The 17,473-nt window shown below is 35.8% G+C and overlaps 1 long non-coding RNA gene across 1 annotated transcript in view; it reads right to left on the bottom strand.

The window, feature by feature from the left end:
• Nucleotides 1-9,661: 9,661 nt before the first annotated feature.
• The window catches only part of LOC138382809 (uncharacterized), a 52,923-nt gene continuing 45,111 nt past the window's right edge, over nucleotides 9,662-17,473 (bottom strand). Inside the window, exon 3 of the long non-coding RNA XR_011233474.1 lies at nucleotides 9,662-10,191. This is a non-coding gene — a long non-coding RNA (uncharacterized lncRNA). The remainder of the gene's footprint in view (nucleotides 10,192-17,473) is intronic.

The following is a 17,473-nucleotide window of genomic DNA, read 5'->3' as shown; positions in this document are numbered from 1 at the left end:
AAATACTAATTCTAAGTAGGCTTTGGAAAGTTAGGTATGTATATTGTAATTCTTTGAAAGACTAGTGAAAAGTAACACCAAGAGACATAGTCAAAAGGCCAATTAATAAATTGAAATGGAATACTAAAAAATATTCATGTGATTTAAAAGAAAGGAAGAATGGAACAGAAGAAAAGAAAACAAAGGGGACAAGCAAAACACAAATAATCATAGCTTAGTCTTAAATTCAACCTTATCAATAAATACATTAAATGTGAATGATTTAAACATCAATTAAAAGACACAGATTGTCTTATTGGATAAAATATATATATATATACACACACACACATACTGTCTATCAGAAACCCATTTTTAAAACAATGATTCAAACAAGTTAAAAGTAAAAGGATAGACAAGTATCAAGTATATACAATGCGAATATCAATCAAAAGAAAGCTGAGAGGCTATGTTAATATCAAAGTAAATTATAGAATAAGGGATATTTCCAGAGATAAAGAGGAACTAAATAATAACAAAATGGTCAATTCACCAAAAAGATGTAACAATCCTAAATGTATACACACCTACTAACACAGATTCAAAATACATAAAGCACGATGGATAGAACTACGAGGAGAAATAGGCATAACCACAATTATACTTGGAGACTTCAACACTCTTCTCTCAGCAATCAATCAGTCTGTTTCAGAACAAATAGACATAAAATCAGTAAATACTGATGTACAGAAGACCCGACACTATCTACCTGCTTGACCTAAATCACATTTAACCTAGCATTCTGCCTAGCAACAGCAAGGTATCCATTTTTTATACATGAATTGTTCATTAAGTTAAACCATATCCTGGCCCTTAAAAAAAACTTAAAAATTTAAAAGATTTTAAATCATTTAAAGTATGTTCTTTGACCACAATCAAAGTAAACAAGAAATAAAATAGAAAGATATCTGTAAAATCCCTGAGTATTTGGAAATTAAATCCATGAGTCAAAATGGAAGCTTCACTGGAAATTAGTAAATAATGAAATGGTAAAATGTAAAACTAAGATGTTTAAAAGTAAATATAAGAAACTTTGGGTTAGGTGAAAAGTTCTTAACTACAATCCCAAAAGCACAATTCATCACAGAAAAAATTTGATAAATTTTCTTTACTTTTATTATATTAATCCTTGCTGTAGTTTTTGCATTTTAACTTTCTTTTGTTGGGGGGAATATTGTTTGTTAAAAATTTTCCTATTGCAGGCAATCCTGCTATAAATATTCATATATATACACACACACATATATTCATATGTATAAAATGTATGAACACATGAGAATTTCTGTTATAGAGTATATACTTCAGAATAAAATTGCTGGGCCATAAAGAATGTATATCTTTCGCTTTGGTAGAGAGTACCACATTTCTTTCCAAAATGATTGTACTAATTATACTTTGCCCAGCAGAATAGGAGCGTCCATTACTCCAGCTACATACTATATTTTGTATTGTCAAATGTAATTCCTGCCAATCTGATGGGCATGAAGTAGAATCTCATTTGTATTTTCCTGATTTTTAGTAAGTTGAGAATATTTTCTGTACGTTTACTGCCCATTTGATTTCCTTATTCTGCAAATTACCTGTCCATATCCTTTTCCTATTTTTTTTTCTTACTGAGGGTAGTTCTTTATATATTCTGGATACTAATGTTTTGGGAATTATATACATTGCAAATATACTTTCAAAGTCTATGGGTTGTTTTTATCCTTTGTTTATATTGTCTTTCAATGTACAGAAACTTAAATAAATTTTCATGTTATCAATTTTTTCCTTGATTGTTTGAGTTTGTTAATGTTTTGTTTAAAAATTCACTCCTTTCCCTAAGGTTATAAAAATATTTTTTTATAGTTTCTTCTAGAAATTTTAAAGCTTTGTTTTTAAATTTTATTCTACTTGCAATAGAATTCTATGAATGGTAAGGATTGAATTTTATTTTATTCTATATAGGCAACCAATTGTCCTGCATTCAATATTTAATAGTACATTCTTTACCACTGGTTTCCACCTTTGTTATATATTTCTAGTCTATTCTATTAATATATGTATCTTTTCTCTGCTATTACTGTACTATTTTAATTACTGAAACTTTATAATAAATTTTTATTTATGCCAGGAGAAATCCTTATAATATTATCTCCTTCAAAATTGGCCTGACTTTGCTTTTGCCTTTATTATTTTGTATGTATTTTAGAATTGGATTATTACATAATCTCTACAGAATTTTTTTTTTTTTAAATAATTAATTGAGACAGAGTCTTGCTTTGTTGCCCGGGCTAGAGTGAGTGCCGTGGCGTCAGCCTAGCTCACAGCAACCTCAAACTCCTAGGCTTAAGCGATCCTACTGCCTCAGCCTCCCAAGTAGCTGGGACTACAGGCATGAGCCACCATGCCTGGCTAATTTTTTTTTTATATATATATATTTTAGTTGGCCAGATAATTTCTTTCTATTTTTAGTAGAGATAGGGTCTCGCTCTTGCTCAGGCTGGTCTCGAACTCCTGACCTCGAGCTATCCACCCGCCTCGGCCTCCCAGAGTGCTAGGATTACAGGCGTGAGCCACCGTGCCCGGCCTCTCTACAGAATTTTTAATTGAGATTACATTGAATTTATAGATTAATTTAGGAAAATACAACATATACATATTTGTATAATATGATGTGTTCCTGTCAATATTTTTTATCCATTTACTGAGAAATTTGTAGCTGTCTTTAAATAGAGTTTTGTAAGTTTATTCACAAATTTCTATCCCAAATTTTGTTAGGTTTGTTGCTAAGTTTTTTTATTTTTTGCAATTACTGTAAATGTCAATTTTTAAAAATTAAATGTTTACTGGTATAGAGGAAAGCAATGTTTTTTTAAATATCTATTTCGGTATTATATCCTGTAACCATGTTGTGTTCCACAGTTAATTCTAATAATTCATCAGTAGATCCTCATGGGTTTTCTGTTTATATCATTTATGAATACTGGTCTTTCCATTACTTATAACTTGTTTTTCTTGCCTTAGTCTAATGACTTTGCCCGCTCAACAACGTTGAATGGAAGCATTGATAGCAGGCATCCTTGTCTTATTTCTGAATTTAAAGATTTATTTTTATTATATTTTATTATTAAACATTACATATGCATTGGAGAGATACTCTTCATTAGTAAGAAACTTAGCCATACTTAATTAATTAATTTTAGTCAGAGTATAAAATGTTATTTTCATTTTGTTTGTATTAATACTAATTATCTCTCCACAGGCTTATAAATAGGTTTATTTTTCTCTTATTTACTATCAGCCCAGAATGCTAAACTTATTTAGAGGACAAAAACAGCACACAGGATTTGACGGAATTAGAGGATGGGGTAGCACAGGTTTGTTTATTGATAAAATATTAATAATGATTTAAAAGCCATTATAGCCTGTTGTTTGCAAAACAAGTTGAAAATAGTTAAAGGAATATTGGCATAGCACCCAACTTACTTAAAAACCTATACTTTAATAACTATGGTTAAAATGCAAATTAAAACAGCTAAGAATCAGCCGTAATTTTTTATCTGTGTTTCCTAGCTATACACTAAATATCCAGGCCATGCATGGCCTTACTCTAATCTACTTAAGTTAGCCCTAAGGTAGGTTCCATTGTCGGATTCTCTGCCCTTCTCTCTTTCTCCCTCTCCTTCTCTTTCCCACGTGTACATGTGCACACACACATCGCATACTAAACTCTGTTCATACAGTGTCTTGATAGCACCACTTCTTTCTTTTTCCACTCCTAAAATCACCCTTAAACTCAACTGTGAAAAGATTGCTTTACTAATAATTGACCAAGGGGCTTATTTAGAGTGTAGCCCTTTGCCCAATGGAGTCCAGACAAGAGAATGTGTGTAACTTAGGACAAATCTATACCTAGAAAAACATGTGGCTTCACTTATTTACATCAAAGAACTGCAAGTAATAGAGCCTGCAGTAATAGAGGTGAAGCGACCTCAGTAGAACCATGCGCCCATCTGCATGGTCCACCTTGTCCTTCCCATCTCCTTCTTCTCCCCTCTCCCATCCTGCTCTGCCTCCATCTAGTGAGGGAAATTAGAAGGAGCTTCTTTCCAAAAAGGGTAAAAGCTATAAATTTATATGAAAGACAATATGTCACAGCATTGCCCCAAAAATTTAATAAATCAAAATAATAGACGAGTTAGCCAAAATAAAAAAATAAATATGTAACTCTCACGTGTCATGCAAAACTTCTGGAATGTCTGAGGTTTTCTTATCCCTTCCTCCTTTTAAATTTTGGTTTCCTGCAGGATATTTCACTGGCTTTTCAGCACTCTCATAATTTCCTCTGGCAACTTTCGGCTTTCTTTTTAAAATATATATATGATGGCTTGCAGTGACTACTTCCTTTCTTCACAGAAACAAGTCAACATTCAAAGTCAAAGATTTAAAAAAGTGTTTAAAAATCTTAAGAGTTTGAGACATCATAAGAAACTTGAAGGACTGTGGGCCACAAATAATATCAAGAAAAGATAGGGATGAGGAACTGCATTTATAAACTAAGATTAAACCAAACATGAAGATAGCAACACAATTAATCTGAATTCTTAGAGAGAACTCAAGAAGCTAAAGATACATGGTTTTCCTGAACAGACAAAAGAACAAAGATTTGCAATTTGGTATACAGCTTGTTTCATTTGAACACTTTATTATCTCTGAGTATGAGATATGTGCTATGAAAAAATGTTTTTTGATTATGCAAGAGCAGCTTGCTTATCTAATTGGGTCAAAACTAGGAAGAGGAACTGCTGCTTCACTATGTACCCCACAACTCCATAGAAAGTGATTTTATGAAGAAGAAAACCAAAGATTTAAGGAAATCTGAACATTAAAGTTCATCTAGCCCAAAAGGACATGAATAGACATTTTTCAGAAGAATATATATGAATGCCTGAGAGGTATATGACAAAATGCTCAACATCATAAATCATCAGGGGAATGCAAATTAAAACTACAGTGAGATATTATCTCACACCTGTTAGGCTATTATCAAAAAGATCAAAGATAACAAGTATTGGTGAGAATGTGGAGAAAAGGGAACCTCTGTACACTATCAGTGGGAATGTAAATTAGTACAGCCATTATGAAAAACAGTATGGAGGTTCTTCAAAAAATTAAAAATAGAACTACCATATGATCCAGGAATTCCACTTCTGGGTGTATATCCAAAGGAAATGAAATCAATATGTCAAAGAGATCTCTGTACTTCCATGTTCATTGTAGCATTATTCACAACAGCCAAGATATGGAATCAACCTAAGTGTCCATCAACGGATGAATAGATAAAGAAATGTGGTGTGTATGTGTGTGTGTGTGTGTGTGTGTGTGTATGATACACACACATATATTTATATGCACACAATGGAACACTATTCAGGTTTGAAAAAGAAGGAAATCATTTCATCTGTGACAACATAGATGAACTTGGAAGACATTATGCTAAATGACATAAGTCAGGCAAAGAAAGAAAACTAGTGAATGACTTCACTTGTGTGTGGAATCTAAAAGGGTAGAATACATAAAAGCAGAAAGTAAAATGTGGTTACCTGGGGTGACATGATGGTGGGGGTTGGAAGGAAAATGGGGAGATGTTGGTTAAAGGGTACAAATCTGTTAGACAGAAGGAATAAATTCTGGAGCTCTATTGCATAGCACAGTAACTAGAGTTAGTAACAGCATATTGTATACTGAAAAATTGCCCATAGAGTATATTTTAAATGTTCTCACCTCAAAAAAAATGATGAGTATGTGAAGTGATGGATATGTCAATGAATTTGATTTACTCATTCTACAATGTATACATATGTCAAAACATCATTTGTATACCATAAATATGTCCATTTTTAATTTGCCAATTAAATAAATTTATAAATTATAAAAAAGTTAAATAAAATGAATTCATGCATCTAGGTGTTTCCCAAAGTTGGTTTTAAAAAAAATAAGTAAACCTTTTTATGCAGGTATGGCAAAAAGTGAAATAATGTGAATGACTGGAGTTTTTTAAGTCTAAGCTCCCTGATCTTATCAAAGCCCAGAGAGATCAAGTGACTTTCAGGGTCACACAGAAGACACTACTCATCAGCAATTCAGTCTGGTTCTCTTTCTATTGCATTATGTGCTTAACAATTGTTCTTTAAAATATTGTGTAGGGTAGATATTATTTTTGTCCTCAGTCATCACAATGTTGGCATTCGGATTCTCTTATCCTTAATAGAAATTAGGTAAGAACACTAAGCTGTAAATTTCTTAATTCAGTTTTATAAAGTAATCAGAAACATTAAATATCTGGAACTATAGCATTTAAAAATACGAAAAAATGCAGTTCTTACAAAATATTAATATTCAGGCCCTTTACATTTTGTGGGCCATAAATATACAGCAAATTTTTAGAAATTAATGTTTCTAAAAGAAATGATTATTGATATCTTTAAAAATACACTTTTAATATAGCTTAGTACATTTTTTAATTGATCAAACAATTCTAAAGTAAAATAGTCAAGTGCTTAACCAATGTGAGGTTCATACCTAACATCTTAAATAAATGTTCAGTCATCCCAACAGGAACAAATCATTAAAAAAATGTAAAGAATATACCAAATTGGTTAAACGCATTCTACATTCATAGTTGACTCACTGAAACATTGTTTGTGGTTTTCTTACTGATTCTTATCAAGTCTACATCTTTCTTTTTAATTTTCTTTCTTTTTATGTTTCCCAAGTTCACAATTCATATACAATACCCACTGAAGCAGACAGAAAAATGAAACAAATATTTCAGAGCTCTTTGGGGATTCAAATAGGTTTTTACAATAAAACCTTAATTACTGAAAGGGCGCAGGAGTGTTGGGACTTGTCAGCAGGCACAGGGGGCAGGCAGTTCTAACGGTGTCCAGGGACACTCGAGTCTTGGAGAGCTGATGCGGTGGGTTTTCAGGCCTGGATCCCAGGCCAAGCACAAGGGCAGAAAGAAGCCAGACAGCACTGGACATGGCTATAGTGGCAAAAAAAAAAAATCACTTGGAAAAGATGTGCAAGGTTGTGGTTTCCTGATAAATTAAGATGACACAGGCAGTACCACAGGGCTTGCTTCATTATATTATTGTGAAATTTGGACTCAAATAGAGTGAGGCAAACCCACAAGTTAAAGTGTTTTTAAAGTGGCTTAATAATCACTTTGAAAACAGAACACCCTTTTGGTCAGCATGACTGGAACTTTGATCAACAAACACCCAAGGGCACAACCAATCTTTTGTGAGCAAGTAGTAGTGAGGTAGGGGTGGGCTTGGAGTGCGCTAGCCCTACAAGGATGCTTTTCTTCTTTAAGTATGAAACCTGGTGCATTTCTGTGTGATATAATGTTCTTTGGAGATTCTGCAGGGAACTTGCCCCCCATGAAGGATTCATAAAGGTTCTAGGAGATAACACAAAGCTATTTAATCTCTTTTACAAGATCAAAGGTATTAAATTTTTTTATATTTCCCCATTTTGTTTTCTCACTTAAGAATTAGCTGCCCAAAACACCAAACCCCACCTGGGCACACAGCCAGTTGGAATAGATTTTTCTTCTCGATTTTCATCTTATAGATTCCTTGATAACGTGATTTCATACCATTTCATGCTGCAGAAAAAAGGTTGATTGGCTACGAAGCAGGGATCTCTGTAGAGTGGGGACTGGAGACAGAGGAAGAGGAAGAAGATAGGGAGAGGAAGACCACAGCCCATCTTATCTTTTCAAAATGTGGTTGGTGAGTTTCCAGTGTTTACTAATCTTTCTTTGCTGTCCATAAATTTCATCCAGATCTGAGCTCATCCTGTGCTTGTCATTTGGACCAGGCCATGGACATTCTCACAAAGGGCTCAGACCACAGCCTGAGAACCATTCATCTACCACATGTCACACAGCTTCAAATGAATCCTCTTGGGGCCACCTGCTGTGCTGGGGTATGAGCTCTTCCTCTGAATTCCCAGCCCATTTCTTGAGCAACTACTGTTTCTAACAGCTTTCCAACAATTATTCATGCATTCATCCACACAGACAAAATGGAGATTTTTTTTTTTTTAGCACCTGCCATGTTTAACAGCCTCTTCTAGCACTAGAAATACAGCATTGAATAGAAAAAAATCACTGATTTCATGATGTTTACATTTCAGTGGGGAACTCTTCCTTATTAGAATAGAAGAACATCACATGAAGTTGTAACATAGCAAGTGAAAGTGCTCTGACCAAGGCTGGACCACAGCCCAACATGAGCTTCTTGTATTGTGAGGAATTAAGATTTATTAAGCACTTACTGTATGAGAGGCATTGTGCAAAGTCCTAAAATACATTTGCTTCCTCACTGGGTGCAAGTTGAGCTGGGTGTTTTCTAAAGTGTCTTTAAAACCCAGATTATTTGTGTATGGTAGACCATTTGTGTATTTTTGTCTAGAGTTCACTTTCTATGGCAAAGAAAGACTGTACACCCCAAGAAGTCTCTTGAAATGACTTGAATTTGATAGGGGGGCTGGGTAGGTAGAGAGAGGGGTTTCTAGTAAGTCATGTAGTGGGAAGATATAGACGTAGGTTCACATGCCATTTCTTCCACGAACCTTTCTGAACTTCCTCAGTAAGTTGGGGTTAATTCATTCTTCCCAGTATTATTGTAAGGATTATATTTATTTTATTTAGCAAATATTTATGATGTGCCTGTGGTGTAAAAGGCACTGTCCTTGCTACTGAGCCTATAATAATTAACAAAACATATAAAGTCACTGCCTCTACGAGGTGCCTTAGAGCCTTGCCCTTTTCCTTCCTTTGTCTTCTTTTTTTGGAGCCCAGAAAGGTCCTATGGGACTCAGCTGAATCATTCACGGGTGGAAGGCAAGGTCCAGTTGTTTGTGAAACTCTCCAGGTACCCCTTAACAATCTCAGAACTGATCCAGTAACCCAGCTCCGAGCTAGACCGTCTGTGGCCTGTCAGGTGGAGAGCAGAGAGGACTGTGCAGAACCCAGCCAAACCTGTCCTCTAGACTGGCAGTCATAGGAAGCAGGGTTTCCAGACCCTTGCTGAATGATCAAACATCACCTGTGTTCAAAGGGCTCCTGGATAAATGTAATATATTCCAAATCTATTTGCAAACCTCAAACAATGTGCCTTTAGTTTAAAATCCCTAAATATTAAAAAATCAATAGATGCTCCTCTATCACCCCCTGATTCTTCCCTTTCGCAGCATAATAACATTACTGTTCTAACCAGTCACTGTTGCTCAATATTTTATCTACCTTTAAGAGAATCTTAGGCACAAAAAGTTCATTTGTGGGGTGAGTTAATGTTTTTTTTAAAAAAGGGGTTGGGCATATATAAACCTCAAAATATGTTAATGAATAAAACAAAAATATAGTTTGACTTTTTTTTATATGATTAGAGAACCTTACCTAGGCAGTAGTCTATGACACTTACAGAAGAGATGATGATAAGAATGATGCAGTTATACTGTTCAATAGCTCCTTAAATTAATGAACAGACATATTAAATGCAGGAGTGTTTTACACTCTTTTTCAAATTCTTTATCTTCCACTCCAGGCCTTCCATGTCTGCTGAGTTTAGTGCTCCAGAATAATGACTCGCTGAATTCTTTGCAATTTTTTAGTATGCATAGTATAGGGGACAAAGGAAAACTTCCCCTTCACCCTCTGAAGATTCACTGAAAATCAACTGACAAAAGGCAGCTGAACAGAAGAAATGGAATAGAAATTTATTAGCATGCGTAGGAGAGAATCACAGAGTGATTGCCCAATATCCCAACGGGGCACTGATGCTCATACATCCTACTTCCTAGGGGAAAGGAAGATGGGGAAGTGTGGATGATTTTCAGGGAGTAGTAAATGATTTTTAGGGGCATTCAATGGGCTTGAAGAATATACAATGGCCTGGGACAAAGTCTGCTAGGCCCAAAGAGCAGACAATGGTTTGAGTCAGATGTCTGTCCAGGTGTGTTGACAGACTTCAATCTTTCTTCCTGTGACATGAGATCCTTTAATGAACACTCGGGGAAGGGACCAGAAGTAATTGTTTTCTTCTGTGGCAGGTCCAGCCTTCAGCAGATAAGGGAACTTCAGAGAACAACTTCATCCTGTGCTTTGGGAGGGACAGAGAATTAAGAGACAGGAGGGCCGGGAAGGTCAGAGAGGCGTTGAGCCTGCTTCTTCAGTTCAATATGTCCAAGCGCCATATTGGGGGGTATCAGTTTCCAAGCCCCAACACTAGAAGCATGAACATGTTAACAATTAAGTTGAGAGAAAGAGAGCCGAAATGAGTGAAATCTGTTGTAATCTTTCCTGACGTTAAGCTGGTGATAATCAGCTCTCAGAAAGGTGACTATGTTCATCCTCCTAGTGTCAGGGACATATCTTTATTGCTCTTCCCAAGAAAACCTAGAGATGCTGTGGCAAGGTAGGGAACTAGAAATAGATAAAAATGTGCACAATCTGACCTTATTGTGAGATGACTGCTTTGAAGACAATGACGTTAAACAGCGGCAGATAGTTTCCTGGTTGTTGGCTTTTATCAGTTTTTATATCCGTGCTAAAGGAGGGTATGATTGAGAAATCTGACGGACTTTGAATTATATTTTTCACCTTTCAGTTTAAGAATTGAATGAATATGACACCTTTGGGTGGGAGAGCACATGATTTGGATCTTTCTTTTTTTGCTTCTTTTTCTTTTCTTTTTTTAATGTGACTAAGACAAAATGACTCAGCTACATTTTGTATTTGTTCAGGTTTCAAAGTGCTGATTCAGGAACAAGTGTCTTGTTTTACATTAAATTCTGGGTCCTTTTCAGCAGTAATGAATCAAAGAGAATCAGAGAAATGAGAATTGACTTTTTTTAAAAGAAACAGAGGAGAATCTGGTGTCAGATGTTTTTGTCCAGAATTTCATACCGATGATAACTGGAGCTGCTTTCTAGAATCCTCAGGAAGTAATTATAACCAGATGTGCTTCTGTGATGTTCACATCCAATCCCATTTCCCCACCCTTCACCCACGTTCCCAACTTTTCCATCTCCATGGACATCATTTCCACACCCCCCACCCGCTCTCCACTCCCCGCCTCTGCTCCAACCACAATAACCACACGGAAAAACAATGGACTCGACTCAGAAACATCAAAACAGTCAAAGCAGTCTTTCTGAAGACTGGACCCTGTATCCCTCTGCTTCACTACTAAATAAAGAGTGTTTCTCTTATGTTGAGCTCTTCAAGATCCATATTCTTAGACACCGAGCCAAAAATCAAGGGCTTGCCTTTCCTTGTGTGGGACCTTGCCCTGTGACCTAAGCTGCCCACATAACCACTGAGCAATAATCCTATTGGCCTCTTAGAGAGACATGATGAAAACAAAAACCCCTTCAACTTGAGGGTTTTTTTTTTTGCTTTTTTCTCATGGGTCTTAAAGTTAATGAGAGCAGTATGAAAATGCACTGTGGTTTTAGCATAAATATCAAAACTATTACTTATAACAATAGAAAAGAATTCATAATTCATAGTCATTTCCATCTTTCATGTTGAAAATTTCAGGGTCTGGGAAAAAATATTTGCATTGATTTTTTTCATGTAGCCTAAACTATCCTTCTTCAAACAAGCATAAGTGTTGTATAACACTAAATTAATAGTAATCAGAAGAATTGCATGTTCAGTACAAACATCGGACTATGTAACTTTGAATATTTCCACGAATACAATGGTTAAGAAGGTAATTTTGTCCATCTAAGTCAATGAATTTCAGGAGTAGAGGTGGCGATTCAGAGAAACTCTACTCTGCAAATCCTCCTCTGTGTTCCCCTCTCAAGAATCAAGAATCAAGGCTGCAATTTTTAATGCCTATATGTTCCTTGGGCAAGTTCCTTATCTTCTTATTTCTTCAGTTTTCTCATATGTAAAACAGAGCTGATTGTTTCTACTTCATAGAAATATTATGAGAATTAAAAGTATTTAGAACAATACCTGCAACATAGCAATAAGCCAATTAATATTAGCTGTGATGTTTATTTAAACTTCGAAAACAGTTTCTTAACCTCAGCACAATTGATATTTTGGGCCAAATAACTCTTTGTTGCGGGGGCTTTTCTGTGCATTGCAGGATGTTTAGCAGCGTCCCTGGCCTCTATTTACCAAGTGCCAGTAGCACCACCCCCCAGCCCAGTCATGACAATCTGGAATGTCTTCAGACATAGCCAAATGTTCTCTGGGAGAATGAGGGAAGGGACAGAGGCAAACTGTCCCTGATGAGATCTACCACTCTGGAATATCCAACAATTGAAAGCTCATGTCTTAAGCAGATTTTCTCTATCAATGGAATTGTCCAAAACATTGCCCAAAGATTCAATTAGAAACTATTTCCTTTTAAAAAATCTAATTTTGAATAGGTAATTTAGTTATAATTTGGGGGGAAAAAGTAAAACAAGAAAACAAAAAGGAGAAAGAATGGAAGACAAGGAGAGAGGAGGGAAGGAAGAAAAAAGGAGGGAGGGAGGAAGGAAAAAAAAGGGAAAGACACTTGATTGTACAAGAATTCTCTATCACTTAATCTGGAGACCAGTTCTTCTTTTCCTGTAGGCTACAACAATTTCAATTTCTTTAGCTTAAAGCAAAGTAACTGAAATCTGGAAGTTTTCTCTAAAAAGCTTTTTCTTTAAAAAGAAGAAAGGAAAATCCCATTAGATGGTTAGTGGCCTGTGATTCTTTGTTACATATAATATGTGAGTTAATTTAAAGCCCAACCACTCTTTTCAATGCTCACTTCTGAAATGGATTTTGTTGGAGGGAGAAAAAGAGAAAAAGAAAAAAAGGAACTAGAAACATGCATTCATTCTCTTCATAAAAATTGATTTTAGTATTTATTTACCTCTGGGTCTTTGTTAGAGAGCACCTCCGTTATTATCTTACTCATCTATTTTTATTCCTTTTGACAAAAACTCACATTTCCTTCTAGTCACAACAAAATAATTGAAATCAATTTCATTAGTGCCCAGACTGGTGTCAATAAAGCTAACTTGGGAAACTGATAAGGAGGAAAAAGAACTCAAACTTAATTCCAACCAGTAAAATGTAACTCTGATCCCAAAATACCACCAATAAGTACTTGAGGCAAATATAAAACATTTTTATACATTAAAATGTATAAAATGGTTCCGTGTGAACTTGGCATTACATTCAAAAAACATCAGCCTAATATCCAAGAGTAACTGAAAACAATGTAAATTTTTCCCTCACTTTTCTTAGGAATGTCAGAAGAAAAACTATGTTTACGATGCACTAGAAAGCTCTTTTGCCCGTTTACCAGTAGCACTGCTCCCCACATGTAGCAAGGTCCCCCAACAGTTCTGTCCTCTCTGTGAAACTCCCCTAGAACACTGCCTCCAACTCAGACCTTATATCTTCTCGTATTTGTCTCATCCCCTCCACCCTGCAAATGTATTTGTTTTCTTCTCACGGTAGTTCTCCATCCTTTCACTGTCTACCCAGCTATGATTTCCTAACCTCGTAATACAGTCTCAGGTGCCCATCAAGTAGGGAAATACAGAATCTCTATCATTTAGGAAGGACAGAAGCTATGAATACTCATGTAAATATGTATATTACGCGTGTGTGTGCACGTAACCCATCCCTGTCATAAAACAAATTGAGAGTGTTGGCTGGTTTATAGAATAATATGGAACTATTTCCAGAGTGAAATAGTTATATGAAACTTTTATCAAAAATGAAGATAATTTTCATTGCCTTTACAGTGAATGGCTTGGCTAAAATATGTTCCTTCCAAGCTTTTGTGACTGTACCAAGATGAAGTAACGTGAAGGTGAGAATCAGAGCAGCTGCTCTTCCATCCAATTCCATTCAATTCTTTCATCTCATTCAATTCAATCAGCTCTGCCTTCTGTTCGCTCTAAGAGCATCAGTAAGATGCCAACCTCTATTTGATACTATTGTTATAATGGCTTTCAAAAATCACATAAGTGGTTAAAATTCCCGAGGGACTTTAGATCTGCAGTTTACAACTTATTAGCTCTCAAAATGGTCTCCCACATATGCCTTGTGCTTTGAAATATTTGTCTTAAAAAACAACTGCATTCATTATAATAATAAGTCATTTTCTTCTTTTCAGAGTTTTTATTCAACATGAGATACCAGTATTATTATTAAAAGCAAATTTCTCTGACATTTAATTACTCTGCGAACAATTCTGATGGCAATAATAATAGAGACAGAAGAAATTTTGAGACAGTACTAGGTCCAAACTTCCATATAAGTTGACAACTAAACTGGATAACTTCTAAAGTCTTTTTGAAATTGTGTGATTCTTTTCTCTAGGAGCCCATTTCTAGAACATACTATTAATTCCATTAATAATAACAACAATAATAAAACACAAATATTTTAATGGAAATAGGAGATGGACACTGAGTGCACTGTATGGCAGTGTTCTCATGTTACAAGATCCTTCCTTCCCTCTGAGAATGGAGGTAACTCGCCATGGAATGAGAGAAAGACTTCAAGGTTTTAGTGGAATTTGCCTATAATGAGAACTGTATTTATCTTTCTCATATGAAAGTCTAGATATGGAAGGTAGCTCTGAGTGTCAGGGGTCAAGACTCTGTCTAGGTGGGAATCCAGCTTCCCATTCCACAGGTCACCTTGTATTCAAATGACTGCTGGAGCTCCTGCCTTAGTGCCCACCCTCCAGCCAGAGCAAAGAACAAAAAAGGAACATGTTCTCCCCTTTAAAGACCCTTTTCATACATTGAATATGACATTTCCATAGACATCTCATTGGCCAGACTGGTCAGCACTTAGTAACTGGCCACAGCTAACTGGAAGGGAGAATGGCAAATATAATCTTTGTTCAAAGTGGTCATGTATTCAGCTAAAAATGAGGGGTTCCATTACGGATATCGAAAAGGAGAATAAGCCCAGAATAACAATTAGCTTTTTCTGCATATAACCCTTCCAAGAAAATGAACAGAAATTTAAAAAAAAAAAAAAAAAATCTTTACTCTAAGATTCTCTTGGCCTTGAGGAGTGGCGAAAGGGTTCCAGCATTTTGTGGTAGAATGAAGAATCAGAATCAAGATACCTACTTAGTGTAGGGAGGCAACATTCTTGGTTACAATCTGGAGACACACTTGGATCTTCCAGCAACTAAAAGTCACAAACATCTACTGATCACAGCGAGGTGCAGAGAAAGGGGCAGGTTAACCTGATTAGTTACCCAAAATGGCTGGACCTCTGTTTTTGTAGATGGATAAATGATATTTTTTGAGAAATCAGATCTTTAACGACCAAGGTAATAAAATCTGAACTCACCTTCTTAATAAAGAATTAGAACATGGATTTATCTAATGATAGCAATATCTCAAATATTCATAAAGAATGAGGTGATGCACATGAAAATCCTAAAAATCTACGTAGCACTAGCCAAAAATAAGATGTTACGATGGTTTGAGGTGATAATTAATGTTAGAGAAATATGAAATATACAGAACAGGTAAACCCAAACAGACGGAAAGCAGATTAGAGGGTGGCAGAGGCTGAGGGAAGAGAAGAATGGGATGTGCCTAGTTAATGGATACGAGGTTTCTTTCTGGGGTGATGCAATGATTTGGAACTAGATAGGGTGATGATAGTGCAATATTGTGAATGTACTGAATGTCACTGAATTGTACATTTTGGTATGGTTAATTCTATGCTATGTGCATTTTACCTGGATTAGAAAAATATGAGTTAGGGAAGCATGTACCTCCCGCACTTTACAATGACTTTTATATAAAATGTTTGGCATAAATATACAAATATAGAAAGATTTGTGCTAGCAGGGCCAGCTATACAAAACCACTCATTCCTAACATTTCAAATTGCCATAGTTTAACATGGCACCAGCAGACTTAAAACAAGAGAGTTTATGCATGGACTTAGAAAGTGATTGAGGAGTTTTCAGACTTAAGAACTCAAATATCTGGCTAGAATTAAATCAGTACAATGTGACCCAGAAAAGTGAGATGAAGCTGACAAAACAAAACAATTAGTTTAAATATCAGGAGATATTGCCTAATGGTGAAGTCAACTATATTCTGAAAAGAGCAGCCAAAGGAATTTATCCAAATCCCATAATTTGAGTCATTAAAACTGGATCTGAAAAAAAAAGAAAAAGGATCTGGAGTCAGAGCTGGAAAATGCTCTCTGCACACTAATTTTACATGGGGAAGGGCAGGATGTAATGACAGAATGGGTGTTTTAGTTTCTGGGTTCAATCGCCAATGGCTCTGGCTTTCTTATGGCTTATAAATAAAACCTCAGATTTGTTTAAGTCATTTCTACTAAAGAATTTATTTTGGGGAGGATTTGAAACATGGAAGATGAAAGACACTTCAGAAAAAAGAATTACCTTGAATTTCATTGCTAAAACAAATCAAATTTATGTAGTTGTCACATAGATTTTTTTTTTAAGTCTTTGGGCTCAACATAAATGGATTCTATGTTTCCACTTGTTCCTCTGGTCATTTTTAATAAAAAGTCCAAATAATGATGTTATATAGGATGAATGACATTTTAGGTCACATAAACATATGAAGTCATCAGCTCTCCCCACCGAGAAAAGCAGGAGACCTTGCTTGGATAAACACACTGAAGGAAAAGAAAGCAAAAAGAAGGGAAGAATGAGTTCCCACACCCACTTTCCCCCAGCCATCGAAAACTTAGCTAGGAAAGCGGTTGCAAGAATAAACAAAGAGTAACTCACATTGCTTCCTCATTCAAATACTTTTTTATTGGCTTTTGAAGATAGGAATCAATCCAGAACAAGTGAAGTCCTTCTAAACTCTTTTCAGAGATTCCTGGGAGAGGGAGTGGGCTGTGCACGTACACTGGAGAGCAAAGGTACTGATGATAATAACAGTAGTAGCTAACTTTTAGTGAGTAATTTCTCAGGCAGAGAGAGGGATTGGTTATATAACTTGCCTGAAGTCATATTGCTGGTAAGCTGTGATTCTGGGCTAAGGACCTAATCAGTTTGAGACATCAACTGCTTAGGCATTCTGCCTCCTGAAACATGGTTAATATGGTCAAACCCAGAAGACCGGAGAAGGGAAGTCTTCCTGGTGGAGGTGAAGCCTCCAATACAAATCTTGTAGGATACGATTGTATCCAGTTCAATTGATGAAGAGGAGGCCTGGCCCAGAATAGAGAATAATTCGAGAAAATACTCCAAGCTATGAAACACCATGGTAACTCCAAATAAGGAGTCACCATGCACACAAGGTGTTATACACTATTGAACTTTGAGATAGAAAATAGATGAGTTTGGATTTATGGAAAAGAGTCATAGCATACTCAACTCTTATGTTGTGCAATGAAGCTTGC

This window comes from Eulemur rufifrons, chromosome 1 (assembly GCF_041146395.1).
Source record: "Eulemur rufifrons isolate Redbay chromosome 1, OSU_ERuf_1, whole genome shotgun sequence".
Classification (NCBI taxonomy): Eukaryota; Metazoa; Chordata; class Mammalia; order Primates; family Lemuridae; genus Eulemur; species Eulemur rufifrons.
Note: the sequence above shows the minus strand (reverse complement) of the source record. Positions and strands in the feature narration are given on the sequence as shown.